This window comes from Aotus nancymaae, unplaced genomic scaffold (genome assembly GCF_030222135.1).
Source record: "Aotus nancymaae isolate 86718 unplaced genomic scaffold, 86718_ANA_hifiasm-v0.15.2.pri h1tg000022l_1, whole genome shotgun sequence".
Classification (NCBI taxonomy): domain Eukaryota; kingdom Metazoa; phylum Chordata; class Mammalia; order Primates; family Aotidae; genus Aotus; species Aotus nancymaae.
Window position 1 is genome coordinate 1,146,103 of NW_026988435.1, and position 15,021 is coordinate 1,161,123.

Sequence of the window (15,021 nt, forward strand, 5' to 3'; positions counted from 1 at the left end):
ATGGTGGTCATAATTTCACATTGTTTGCATATATCAAAACTTCACATTTTATACCTTACATATACATATTTTAACATTGTTCAATTCTGTCTCAATAAAGCCAGGAAAATATCCTCAGAAATACTCAAATTCTGTGAGCTACATATCCTGGAAGTGATGAATTAGAACCAGAAGGACCCCTGGTGATCAGTGAGGCCCATCAGCCTGGCTGAAGCACCCCAGGACGGCAGAGTTAGAGCACCAGCTCCTGGCCCACACCTCCCCCTGTAAGGAGTCATCCTTCTGGCCTGTGTGAGCGGGTCTAGGGAGATGTCAAGAAGATACTGGCAGTTTAGCAGCAGTTAAATATGACAGTAGAGGTCAGGGGACTTTCTTGTTGCATGACAGTGTAGAGTTGGGCACATGGGGACACTGAGCATTTCCCGATGATTTAGATGGCCTCTCGCTCCACAGCTGAGGACTCTGAGCCTCATCCCAGTCCTGCTTCTCTTTTCCAAGCCTCTTCCACCCAGGAGGATGATGCAGCAGTAGCTGAGCCCATTCAGAAAACCCACCACACCCATGCACGGCAGGACTGCATCCATCTCAAGCCAGTGCCCCGAGTCATCCACAGGCAACACCACCAATGTGCTCCCAGCAAGCCCCTCTGTCCTCCTAGCCTCTCTGAGAGGCTGCTGGGGGAAGAGTCCCACCTCAGAGCAAGGAAGGAGTGCCTGTCTTTGTCCAAAGTAGGGGCAACACTTTGTTGATTTATTTCATTTCAAATTGTCTCATGTATGAAAATCTGGCAATATACATAATATGTGATGCATACTGTTTCCTGGCAAGACAGGGTCAGTCACGAATGGCAGCCTCAGCTTATAAACAAACTGGGAGAGGGCCTGCCCTCAGCACCTGTACTTCCTTCTTCTGGGACTAAGAATTTTCCAATTGCCAGCCAAAATAGACTTGGGAGACACATCCTCCAGGGAAAGCTCCTGCACATCCTACAGGTGTCCTCGCCCTCCCTGTGGGGCTTTGACTGGACTACAGTTTCCCCTCTGTTTTTCTAAAGCAACCTGTTCTGTAATTATGATACAGAAGTGCTGGGAAGGGAAGAGCATGGTCCCTTTAAATGATATGAAACAGGGGAAGGGAAGGGCTGGGTAGAGGAGGGTGAGGTCCCTGGTAGGGCTGCAGGGGTCCCTGGTAGGTCCCCCAGGGACCTAGGTGAGGGCAGGCACTCCTGCCTTTGTGCTCAAATGTTGCATTTCCCAAGAACACCCTGACCCACCACGTTGAGAGAAGCCTATGAGTGGAGCAACACAAAGGTGGCTGGACATTGAGAGGAATGCACTGTCAGGCACCAGCACATGGGCAGGCCACGGGCAGAAGCAGAATGACGTGGAGTTCCACCAGAGTGGTCGAAGAAGAGTCCCACTACAGGGGAAGAGTTGGGCTGCCAATGTCCCACCTCTAGGGGAAAGACATCTCCCTGCTTGCTGCCCAATCTGCTGAGAGCTTCTCCCACTCAACAAAACCTTGCACTCATTCTCCAAGCCCGCATATGATCTGATTCTTCCCCTATACCAAGGCAAGCAACCCTGGGATTGAGAAATCCCTCTGTCCTTATGACAATGTAGAGGTTCTAATTGAGCGGGTTAACAGGTGCCACCTGTAGGCAGTAAACTAAAAGAGCACCCTGTAACACTCCCACTGGTGCTTCAGATGGAAACACTCACCCCTAGACACTGCTGTGGGATCAGAGCCCCACAGTCTGCCCATCTGAAGAAGTGAGCTGCACCCCCATCACACGCCCTGTGAAGGGAACAAGGGAAGCTTTCCTGTTTCAATTACAGATCATCCTGAGAGTGAATAAAAGTGGTGCATGATCTGGAATCACACACTTACTGAGAAAAAGTGGAGGTGACGTGGAAAGTGGAACTTTCCTTTCGGCCTTGGTTGGGGAGGCTCCTTTATTCTGAGTTCCTATTAGGGGTGAGGATCAGGGAAATGGTGATGGAAGCTGATTTTCCAGATAAAGAGTAATGGGCACGTTTCAAGGAGCAGCTGTACTCCCCTTCAGATGGTGGGAGGCTGGCGTACAGGGCAGGCACTTTGCATGTGAATGCGCCCACTGCTCTCTGAGTGTGGCTGTCTGGGAGGCCCTGAATTCATATCCCCCCTGGCAGCACAGCCACTATCATCAGTTTCCAAATGAAAAACTCACATCTCCATGATTGCATATATATATATTTATTTATTTAAATTTTATCAAATTTATGCTTTTTATGTGTGTAATTCATGACACTCCAGGCTGTGGCCAGGGCCAGGGGAGATGAGGCTGGGCTCCTTGGGACAGTGAGGTGTCCCCTCCCCTCTGCTGCAGCTTCCCTGATTTTCCAGCACAGGTTTGCAGGGCCATGCTCTTCACTCTGCTTACAATTTGCCCCCAGCTGTGAAACCCTCTAGGACCTGGATATGACCCACTGTTTAGCACCCCCAGGGCCTCAGAGAGTGGCCAGTACTTGTGCCTGTGTGCAGGAAGTACCTACTAGATGAAAGATAGCACTTGTCCATTGATAGCTACTCTGCAAGAAAAATCAAGGGAGGCAGGGTGATGTCTCCCACATCTCTGCATCCCCAGCGCTATGCTCTCCAGTGTGGTAGTCATTAGCCATGGGTGTCTATTTTAATTAATTTTTTTTAAAAATGTAATATCTAGTCCCTCATGATGCTGGGCACATTTCCAGCACCCAGTAGTCCTGCACACAATGCAGAGAGAACATTCCCATCTGCACAGGATAGTCTTGCCTCAGTGGCTCTGACCTGGCACAGGGTCTGTTTGTTGGATCACTGACCTGAAGCCTGCCCATAGCAGTTGGGGCCCCACATTGATAAGGCTGGTGGTGAGAGCTGTAATGACCTAGAGTACAGGGGAGGGGCAGGTTGAAAGGGGGTCCTCTCTTGATGGGAAAGTTTGCAAATATGAGCAGTGACTTGATGAAGGCCTCTGATGCCAGAGAGCCCAGATAAGTTCTGAGAAGGCAGAGGACAGAGAAGGGAGTTGCTGTAGGAGGTGGTTTGGCCTCCTCTGTGGCAGGCAGGATGGGTGAGCTCCTCTGGGTAACACCTTTCTTGCTAGTGTTTGTGTCTCCAGAGCTTGATTGGCCACAGGAGACACTATTCCAGCAGTGACGATGAAGACACTCCAGGTAGATGCACACACTAGGGAGAGGGAACCACAGAAGAGGACTGAGACATCAATCACCACCAGCAGAGGTCTGTCCTGCAGTCCCTGACTCAACGATGGTTGAATAAATGCACTCTTACACCTGGTTCAGTGATTCAAGTGGGCTCAGGATGGTTGTTGGCTGCTTTCAGAGGGTGACTGCAGCCAATCAACCAGACCCCTGTCCATCCTAACGCTTATTCAGTATGAATTCCATAACAGGGGTTCTAAGCCAAAATGCTTGTGGATAATGAACATGATGAAAAGAGCGACCCAGAGCAAACACTGTTAATGAGGAATTCCCCTTCCACCTCCCCCTGAGAGGACCATCCAGCACAAAGTTTACATGAGGAAAAAGACTAGAGACAACTAGGACGTGGGATCAACACACTTAACTGGGAAAGTCTCTCACCATGTCTATCTTTTCCCTAACATAATGGACCGGCTGCCCTCAGCCTGTCCCAATAAAACCTTTCAGCCTTTAAAGAAAGGTTTAACGACACTCTTGTGGTTGTGGAACTTCAAAAATCAGCCTCAATGTGGAGAAGTTTTAGCAAACTCAGCCCCTTCTGTGATAACCTCTGGAGCTGGGACGGCCACTCCAAGTCCTGACCTGGGTGAGGGACCAGGGCCTCATCACTGCACACAGCTCAGTCATGGAGTGCCAGTGGTCCCTGGAAGTCCAATTGTGAGTGACCCCTTATCCAATTGCAAGACTTATAAGGCATCTCAGATGACAATGGTTGACCAGTAATATTCAGGCATTTGGGAAAGCACACACCACCCTGAAGAGGCATCATGATGGACACCATCAAGTCCACTAATGTCCACCTCATGCACTGTTTAGACATGCTCATTTCATAGGGCAGTTTCTCCAGGAATCTGTTTAGCCTTTTTTCCCAGAAAAAAAAATGTCAAGAGGTGGTCAGTGGAAGGAGCCATAGGCCCTGCTGGTCTCCAGCAGTAACTGGGGGTCACTGTTCTCCTCCTCCACTGCCCTTCCAGCTGCTCCAGCTGGACACTGAATGTGTGTCCACAAAGCCATGTGTGGACATCCAAGCCCCAGTGTGATGGCCTCAGGAAGCACAGCCTCTATGCAGTGATTAGGTCATAAGGGCTGAGGTCTAATGAAAAAGGCTCCCATAGCTTCTCTCACCTCCACCCTGCAAGGATGCAGCAGAAAGACAGCTGCCCACAAAGGAGGAGGCAGGTCTTCCCCAGGCATTGCCTCCCCAGTGCCTCCATGTTGGACTTCCCAGCTTCTGGAATAGTGAGAAGTAAATTTCTGTTGCATGTGAGCCACCTAGTTTACAGGACTTTACCACAGCACCCTGCATGGGCCATACATGTCATGTGAAGAGGCTCGCTGTGCCATGGAGCACAGCAACACCCAGCCTCCTTCTCAGGCTGGGCCCTGTGATGACAGAGCAGCCTTGTCACCAAGCAGGGAGCCTAAAATCTGATGGGGACCCCTGGGTCCCTGTTGTTGGTGTTACCTATGAGACCCTGGGCTAATAGATTAGACTGGGCTTCTGATGGATGTAGCAGGCAGAGCACTAGTGATGACAGCCCCAGCACTGCAGCCACAGGGGAGTGAGTGGCCCTCCAGCAGCGGTGGACAGTGATGCTTCCTGAGTCACCACAGCCTGAAAGGCAGCTCCTGAAAACAGATGTGAGAACAAAAGATCAGGAGGGGAGATGGGGCAGGAAGGCTCAGTGTTGCCTGCCCTCCCCCAGTGCAGAAGCTCCCCCGAGCTGTGCAGGCAGTCAGGACCATGAGTAGGAGAGGAGCTTGGCCTTAGTGTAGATGGCCCAATGTGGTGCTGTTCTAGACCTTCTGCAGCAGGGCCAGCGCCAGTGCCTGGGGTCACACCAGAGCCCTGTGGGGTGGGGTTCAGACACAGCAGCTCCTTTCCAGGGAACTCCTGGGACAGTCTCCACTATGAGCCGCTGCATATCAGCCGCTGTGGGCTCATGGTACCCAGGATGGAGGAGCCTTCCCACTGTCCTTGCTCTGCAAAGCCTGGCCCAAGGTGCCCACTGTGGTCCCAGAGGCATAGGGTGCTGCCCTTGCTCCTGCAGGGCTTTCCTGTTCCCAATGAGCACTGCACAGGCCAGCGTGGAGGATGCAGGAAGAAGAGCAGCAGCAATGCTGGTGAAACCATGAGGGACTGCTCAGGGAGACATGTGAAAGGCACCACACAGCCCCTTGGCCAGGGAATCTGTGCAGATGCCCACTAAGCACATAACATGTATAGAGCATCGTGAGTCTCAAATGGAAAATGAAGTCATCCTGCTATCTCATTACGCAAACACAGTGATGGCTCAGAGGGAGTCGAGCATGAAGATCTCTTGACGGGATGTGGACAAGCGCACCTCTGTTACCTGCTGCCAGGAGCACAGCCACTCTGCAAATGCTTGCTCACTCTTCCCAAAGCTCACGTAGACTCTGTCTGAAGGTATTACATTCTAGCCTTAGTGAATTGCACAAGAGAAACAAAACTGTGTGTCCACATAATGATTTCCAGAGGAATGGACATTGTGACATTGTGGGATTGTTCATAATGGATTCAGCTGGATGCAACTCAAGTGATTGCCAGTAGGTGAATAGATTAAAATACATACATCCAGTGCAGCCCTGCACAACATAACAGGACACACACCAGTGAATTTCAAGGCTGCCATGTTGAGGGCTAGAAGGTAGGTATAACAGAGGACATGTTACATGTTTCTACCAAGATGAAATCCTATACAAGAGAAATCTCATCTGTAGTGACAGAAAGCAAATTCCTGGTGCTTGGGGCTAGGGATGGTGGGATAGTCTGTACATTCATTGTGGAGCAGTTAAGAGATTTTCCCTCTCTGTCTCTCCACACACACACGCACAGTCACACACACAATTTGTTTATCCATTTCTACATATTAGTCATTTCTCACAAGCTGTGCTCTTAATATAGACACATGATTTCATATGAAGCTACCTCAATAACACTGATTTCAACATAGAACTACTGCGCTATTTGCATCAAAGCAGCCCAAGGCTGAGTCATGGAGAGGTGGAGAAAAGAGGGGATGGCATTCTCAGGACTGTCAGGTCTTGTACCCTGGGTTGGAGTGGAAGAACTCAGCAGAGGTGCAGCCTGGCTGGAGTGGGGGATGTCCCCAGCTCTGACAGTGCAGGGGAATTCAGGGCTTCCATTTCCATGGTCTCGAGCACTGTGTGATCAGCACTGAGGCTGCTGTCCCAGGTCAATGTCATCATCAGCCTCCTGCACTTACTGGGCCCCAGAGAAGCTCTGGGAAGCTGAGCTGCTGACCGGAGCCAAGAACTGCCCTGGGATTTGGAGCAGGCTCATCCCAGCAGAGCAGATGTTGAGGTGTTTCCTGGCTGTTCTGGCAGCAGAACCCCAGTTACCCCCGATGTTGCCAGTGTTCCCTGTGGGTGGAGATTCTGCCTCCTGGAGGCTCAATCCTGAGGACTGCTGGGTCAGCACAGGCTAAGACCTGACTTCTGGAGGAACAGAGAAGCTGGAAACTGCAGAGTCCAGGACAGTATGTGCTCAGAGAGGACAGAGGGGTGGTGGGGGTGAGAGAGGGAGAGAGGAATGACCATGCCCCTGTGGCCTCAGGGAGCTGTTCCCTCCAAGGCAAAGTGTGAGTGGCCTCCATTCCTCCCAGCACCTCCCCACACCCAGAGGGCAGGTTTCCATGCACATCCATCTCTGGGCTGGTTCTTCTCTATGAGACCTGTCTTGGAGCAGTTTATGTTTTTGGTAGGGAGGAGGAATGCAGAGCAGATGAGCCAAATGTTAACAATCCCACCTCCTCAGAGTGCCAGGCCCGGCAGAGTGACAGATGCCATCCACTGTCTTCCCTGCAGTTCTGGGCTGCAGGCACAAGATGCACAGCTGTGGGAACTTTGGGTCTCAGGAAGTCCAGGGCAGTGGGGACCTCACAGACCCACCTTCCTGCTCCCCACACCACAGCCATGCCCACCATGCCCTGTCATCACCAGCTGTCTCTCAGCAGGTGACCAGGAGAGATTCTCTACTTTTATATTTTAAAAGGGCTAATGCAAGGGACTTCAGGGGCCTGAGCCAAATGATTTGTGTGGCTGAGGTGCTGTCCTGGGAGTTCTAGGGGAACTAATTGTGGAGCTAAAAAATAACAGTGCCCTGCAGTGAGAGATGCTGCCCACCCTCCATCTGCTGAGACTTCAGTTCTCACCTTGTGTAGGGCCTGAGGCAACTCCCAGGGAGGTTAGTTATTTGGAAAGGAGACAAAAAGGACGAAAAAAGAAAAATAATAAAGAAGAAATCCATCAACAGCCTCCATTTGCAAACACACTCAGGCTGGAGGAACACAGCATTTGTAGGAAATCAGCAAGAATTTACTGTCTTACTAAAGAGATTGGCCAAGGTGCAGAGTAGAGAGCCTGGCCATGAGGCTGGAAGGAGGAGTCAGGCTGTGAAGGGCCACGTGCTGCTCTGATGTCTGGAGATTGTCCTCCCTAGACAGGAGTCCCTGGAGAAGGTAACCCACAGCAGGAGCAGGGTCACGTGGAGCTGGGTTAAGACCTGAGAGCCTTAAGAGAGAGCGAGAGGCCTGAGGAAGGCAGCGGCCATGGAGAGAAGAGGAGGGTGAGTCCAGGGGATGTTAGCAGTGAGGGTGGTTAGTGGCCATGTCCCCCTCACATGTCATCTGGCTGGGACAGAGGAGAGAGTGTCCGTGGTGTGCAAGGTGAGTGCCGATGCGTCAGCCCTGGATGCATCACTGGACACACCAGGCTCCCTGTGCGGAATCAGATGCTGAAGCACATGTGCGGATGGATGTGGCTGTACTGATCAGGATTTCCAGGCACAGAAAACAGTGTTGACTTCTACTAATTTAGTCCAGACCCTAGGAGGCTGGGCATTGGGCTGTGTTGCCTTGTCCGTCTGTGGGTTCCTGAGATGCCCGAGGCTGCCTTGTGATAAGGCACCACCTGTTTGCCTGTCTCTCTCCTGCTCATGGGCATGTCTCACTGAGAGGCAGGTGGCTCTTCAGGGGCTCCACAGAAGCTTCTCAGTGGAAAGACACCCACAGCCAAGGTCTCTGGGCCTGTAGCAGGATCGGCCATGAGAAACAGTGCTCCCAAACACTGAATGGGAAAGGAAAGCATTTTTATTACAGCCGGGGGTCCAAATTCAGCTCATCTGACAAAGGAAGGTTCTGCCTTTATATAGGCTTATACTTTGAATATTACACATTGAAGAATCTTAGGTTTATAGTTTTAGGACTCACATGTGAAAAGCTCTCTGTTTACAGTTTCAGGAATCACGTATGAAAGGGTTCCGGTTTACAGTTTTAGGACTCACACATGAAAAGGTTTTGGGTTTGATCTTGTTTTAAGTAAAAATAGTGCCTTCTGGAGAGTTTCCCTAAAACCCAGCCTGCCACCTACAGGAAGGTGAAACAGGAGGTGCCAGTCAGTCAGCCTTTTCTTCTATTGAAATGTAGCGTGATAGTCAAAGGGGAAGTTGATCTGAGATGCCTGGGTCTCCCTCTTCTGGGCTAGCGGTTTTGTCTTACACGCTTTTTATCTGAACACTGCGAGGAGCTAAAGCAGCTTTCACCACCAAGAGCAGTAGCGCAGTGAAAATCAGACTCAGCCAGAGCCCTGGTGCACACCTGAGTCTGGGTTAGATCTCAGGAGAAACCAGGGATGTGTCCCAGCGTGTCATATAGTCACCAGCATGGAAGACACTGCTCAGGGTGCAGGTGAGCAGATGGCCCCGGGGAAGCACAGGTGGGGAGTGGCCACATCAGCACAGAGTGCTGGTGTGCCTGAGACACCTCCAGGGATACACAGGTGGGGAGTGGCCCAGTCAGCACAGGGTGCAGGTGAGATGTCCCCGGGGATGCACAGGTGGTGGGCAGACAAGTCAGCACAGGGTGCAGGTGAGAAGATGCCCCTTGGGGATGCACAGGTGGTGGGCAGATGAGTCAGCACAGGGTGCAGGTGAGAAGATGCCCCTGGGGATGCACAGGTGGTGGGCAGACTAGTCAGTGCAGGGTGCAGGTGAGAAGATGCCCCTGGGGATGCACAGGTGGTGGGCAAATGAGTCAACACACAGGGTACAGGTGAGAAGATACCCTTGGAGATGCACAGGTGGTGGGCAGATGAGTCAACACAGGCCAGAAGAGGGAGCTTGCAGATGCAGATGGGTGAGTGTGGGCACCCAGTAGTGTAAGACTCATGGGGTCTGAGACACAGGAGCTGACACAAGCTGGAAATGAAACCTGGTCTCCAAGGCCTGCCCAACCTGTGCAGTGAGCAAGGAGCACGAGGAGAGCAGCCCAGGCCCTGGTGGACTGAGCCCCTGACCCCACCATGGGGTGGGAATGCCCAGGCCTCCTTTTCTTCCACTCTTTCCAGAGGAGGGGCTGCTTCTGCAGATGCATTTCCATCTGGGACTGCCCAGCCCTCCCTGAGCCCCGGGGCTGGGGCTGGGCTCATGCTGCAGACCCAGAAGGGGGAAGGTTTGCTTCATCCACTAGGGGAGCCAGGAGAGGATGAACCTGCAGAGACCATGCAAAGGTCTCTGCTCAGGGACTCTGCTGGGCTAGAGAGGACCCGGCTGCTGAGTCCCCCCATCAGCCCAGGGCCCAGCCCGAGGCCCTGGCTCCTTGGAGTGAATGGTCTTTACTGAGTAACTCTGTAGGAAGCATGGCACCATCCCCTCGTGTGTCTCCCGGTCACAGGCCACACACTCCACCATGGTCCAGAGACCTGAGAGCCCCACTGGTCTCTGTCATTCACCAGTCACTGTTCACACATCCACAGTTTCACTCCCACATGTGGGCCTGAGGGCTCTTCTCCCTCTCATCACACACCACATCCCACCATGGCGAGACAGTCCTTGTAACCCTCCCCACCTGTCCCCATCTTCACCCTTGATGTGACAGGGGCCCATCAACAAAAATGCACAGGGATGTTATTTGAGAGACTATTTTTAAGAAAAGAAAGACCCACTTCTCTTGTGAGTCCCCCATCCTGAGGGAGATGAGCAAGGACACCATCCTCCCAGCATGCAGCCAGAGCCACAGCCCTCAGAGGGCACAGGCTGGCTGGGGGCCCCCACACCAGGACAGTGTGCATCTCAGAGTGGGATTGGGGCTCTGGAGAACTGCGGAAGGCTTAGAGTTGCCTAGAGAAATAAGGACCAGGACCAGGAAGTCCCCAGACACCCTATCCCAGACTGAGACTCAATTCAGTCATATTTACTAAATGTAATTTACAATAATTCACCTAAAATTCTTAACAGTGTATTCTTCCACCCATAATTGAAGATTCTGGACATTATTTTAAAGGCCTGTTTTAGATCTGCATGAAATCTGGTCCCTTTTCCTGCTCTCTTGCCTCTGGGGCAAGGAATCAAGACCCCAAAGATGATCTCATTCTTCTGGAGAGGCTCAGGCTGAGGAACAAATGCTGCCCCTCAATTCATTAGAAGTCACCCCTGTGTCCACCCCACCTGCCTTCCACAGTACAAGGTGAATGACTGAGGTGGAGGGAAGTTCACCCTCCTGACCAGGAGCCTGACATCACCTGGCCACACTGGAAGGTGTCACCAAAATGGTGACAGCCTCCTTGGGATGCTCTAGTTTGTTTCCGGGCCCCAAAGGAGTCCCTTCTGTGATGGGCATGAGCCCAGTATTCCCACAATGACCCTGCACAGGACAGGGTGTGAGAACAGGACTAGGCTCCTCCAGCCATGAGGACGATGCCCTGCAGGGTACCCAAACACCCAAAATGGAGGGAGAGTGAAAGCCATGAACTCTGTGCTTTCAGCAAAGCTCCCCACACACCTAAGGGTCCAGGGCCTCTGTGATACTCAATGTAATCCTGTCACCATGGTCAATGACAATTCCAACCAAGCGAGCTGCCCCCCAACACAAGAGGGGTCCTGCCCACTCCAGATCAGTTCAACTGGTCCATACTCCCAGAGGAGGGACATGGCCCCTGCATGAACCCCTGATCCTCTGTCAGTTCTCTGAGGGCTGGGTCTTCATGTGAGAATGTCCCTCATTCCCTAGTGTCCCCAGGCCCACTGAAGACTGGGCATGAGCAGCAGATGACCTTGGGGTGAGGGGAGACCTTCCTCTGAGCCTCAGGAGAGGACAGTCCCAGAGACTGGAATGCACAGTCAGAGGGAAGGCAACCTCACGTGGAGATGCTCAGTGGAGCTGGGCTTGGGGCTCACTGGACCCAGTGACCATCCCAAAGCTCTCAGACCACACACGTACTAGACCCTGGGCTGGCATGGATGGGGCCATCATGTCCTTCCTCATCCATCATGTCCTTGGAGGCTGCTGAGCCCTGAGGACTGATTGATGCCTGTGTAGATATAATCAGAACTGGCCAGGCACAGTGGCTCACACCTGCAATCCCAGCACCCTGGAAGATTGAGGCAGGAGGACTGCTTGAGGCCAGGAGTTCAAGACCACCCTGAGAAACATAATGAGATTCCATCTCTACAAAAATAAACAAAATTTAAAAAGTAAGCAGGCATGGTGCCATGTGCCTGTAGTCTCAGCTACTGGGGAAGCTGAAGCAACAGAATCATGAGCACAGGAGCTCAAGTCTGCAGTGAGCCATGATTGCACCACTGCACTCCAGCCTGGGCAACAGAACAAGACCTCATCTCTGCAAAAAAAAAGAGAAGGCCGTGTGCAGATGGAGGCAGTGGCTGGAGTGACACAGCAGTAAGCGAATAAACAACAACTGCTGGCAAGCAGTAGATGCTGAGAGGCAGGAAACAGGCCTCCTCTGGAGCCTCAGGAGCCAGCCCTTTGCACCCCTTGAATGTGGGCTTCTGGCCTCCAGCACTAGGAGACTGTGCATTTCTGTCATCATAAGCAGCCCAGTCCCTGGCAGATAGTTACAGATGCCCCAGGATGCTCATCCACCCGTCTGACAAGGGCAAGCTCCAAGGAAGAGATTCCCTCCTTATCTACGTTGTTTGAAGATTTTACAATAATTTACTCTTGCGTGGCTAATCATTGTTAGCCAACACAAATAAAATAGTAAAGAAATGACCTACATGTTAAATTGGGAGTTTGGTCTACCACTTATCAAGTGTGGAATCTTGAACAAGTGGTTAAACATCTGAATGTCTCCATCACATCAACTGTAAAGTGGGGGTGCTCACACCCACAGGGCTCACCTCCCAGGTTGGTGCTGGACTCTCCCTAGGCCCCTGTTCTCTCACCAGCTATGTCCACCCTTACCCCAAAATGGCACTAGTGACTGTGATGGCTTTCCATTCCCACCACGTTTGTCTCTAACCCCAGCAGCAGATCGATGTCAGCAGAACATAACTGAGTGCTCCTCTCCTTCCCATGCCCCTTCAGGGCTTCCTCACCACCCACCAGATCAGGTGCAAGCTTCCAAGCCTTGCTGGATACCCTCCACATTCTGAGCTCCACCTGCCTTCCCATCCCCAGCCTTCCCCACCCCTCGTGGAGAAAAGCTGAGTGTGTGGATGATTTCTGAATGCTGAGCATGACCTTTTGCAGCCAGTCCACTCCTTATGCTGTCCCTATCGGGGTCTCCACCCTAAGCCTTTCCAGCCTGGAGCATCCTCCCAGGGCCCCACAACAGAAGTGACTTTCCTGTCCTTTGAAAACCTATAGCACAAGGCCTACTGCCCCTCATTAAACTACAAACTCCTTTTGTGGAAAAGAACTTTATTTACTATTGTGCTATCACACTATCTTATGGAGAACAGATTATCAATAAATATTTGCTGAATAAAAGAATAACAGTTACAAAACGCTTGATTTATATGGATTAATACTAGTTCTAAAACAGGAATTACAAACAGCAGTGATATTCAGCCAGTACACACAAGTCTGGGCACAGCAGTTGTGAAATACTGAAATACTCACTGCCACTAACCCTTAGCATCCAGATGCCCCCACTGCCACTGCTCTCCTCTCTGGAGCACCTGGACCTCCCACAGGCTCCTAACTAAAGGGCTGACCATAGCAGGGAACACCCAAGACCCAGCAGCCACATGGCCATGTCCACTGGTGAAAGCGTCCATCCTGACTGATCAGATCCTGCAGGGTTTCTGTGTTAAATGTTTTGATAATATCCCTGATTATAAATAAGGCTCAATTATATAGTTGGAAAACGATGCTTCTCCTCACTGCAAAATCTCTTAGAAGACTCCGTAGATCCAAGACTGAAGTGGAAAATGATAGTGTGTCCATCTCTGAAGATTTTGGGCATATTCATTAGCACTCTGTCTTCATGTAAACCAGAAGATATGCAGTTTCCTGCCTAGAGAAAAGAGAAGACACATCAGCACAGCAGCATGAAACCTTCATCAGAAAAGGATGCTTCATTAATCCGTGACAGGACAAGTGTCAGCAAACATCCAGGCAGCTGGGTCAAGCCTTTCTCCATCCATCACCTCGGAGAAGAACGAAATAGATGGCCTGGGATGATAAGCACTAAGTTTCTGTTAGTTAATATCTAAAGCAGAGGCTAACAAGCTACAGGCACGCAAGCCAAATCCAACACTGTCAGATTTTTTAAATAACCTTTCAACTTTTATGTTCAATTCAGTGGGCACATGTACAGGTTTGTCATGCGTGTATGAGCATAGTACACAACAGTTTTTCACCTTGCCTCCTTCCCCCATCCAGCAGTTCCCAGTGTCTCTTGCTGCCATCTTTAAGTCAATGAGTGCCCAGTGTTTAGCTCCCATTTGTAAGTGAGAATGTGCATTGTTTGTTTTTTGATGAGACCGGTTCTTGCTCTGTCACCAGGCTGGAGTGCACTGGCACAATAACAGCTCACCGCAGCCTCGTACTCCTGGGCTCAAGTGATCCTCCTGCCTCAGCTTTAGTGTCCTGAGTATCTGGGGCTCCAGGTGTGTACCACCATGCCTAGCTGTAACTTTTAATTTTTTTTGTAGAGATGGGTCTTGCTTTGTTGCCCAGGCTGGTCTTGAACTCCTGGCTGAAAGTATTCCTCCCACCTCGGCTTCCCAAAGTACTGGAATTAAAGATGTGAGCCCACACCCAGCCTCCAAGCCCCTTTTAGGAAATAAATTTAACTGGCCCCCAGCCACGCTCATTCACCCATGTACTTGGCTGCTTTTGCTCCATGCAGCAGAGTTCAGTGGCTGCAGTAGACACTGCACAGACCAGAAAGCCTGAAGAACTTTCTCTCCAGCCCTTTACAGGGGAAGGCTGCCAACCTCTGATCTCAATAACAGGGAAATCAATGGCAGCCACTAAGTGGCAGAGATTGGGTGTCTAAGAGGATGCTCAGAATAAACAGGAGAGAAAGATGAAAAGCAGAATGAAGATTTCAAATGTGAGCTTCACCTAATCCATTACTTTTCAAATGACCAGGCCTATCTCTGTAGCTGAAAATCACCTCACATAGCATTTCTGATATACAACCTCAAAGTTCAGCTAAGAAAACTTACAAAATCTCTCTGCAATAACTTCATCCAGCCTCTTTCTCTCCAGCTTCTCCTCTGTGCTCATTGGTTATAAACATATTCATTGATACTAATGCAAGCCAGACAAAGAAATTTGAAAAAAGTCATTCTTCCCCCAAAAGAGTTCATAGTCTAAAGTTATGGCAAGTTACATAAGCAAACAATTTTTGTAAACCAGTGGCCGGGTGCGGTGGCTCACGCCTGTAATCCCAGCATTTTGGGAGTCTGAAATGGGCAGATGGCTTAAGCCCAGGAGTTTGAGATAGCCTGGCAACATAGCGAGACCTCATCTCTACAAACATTTTT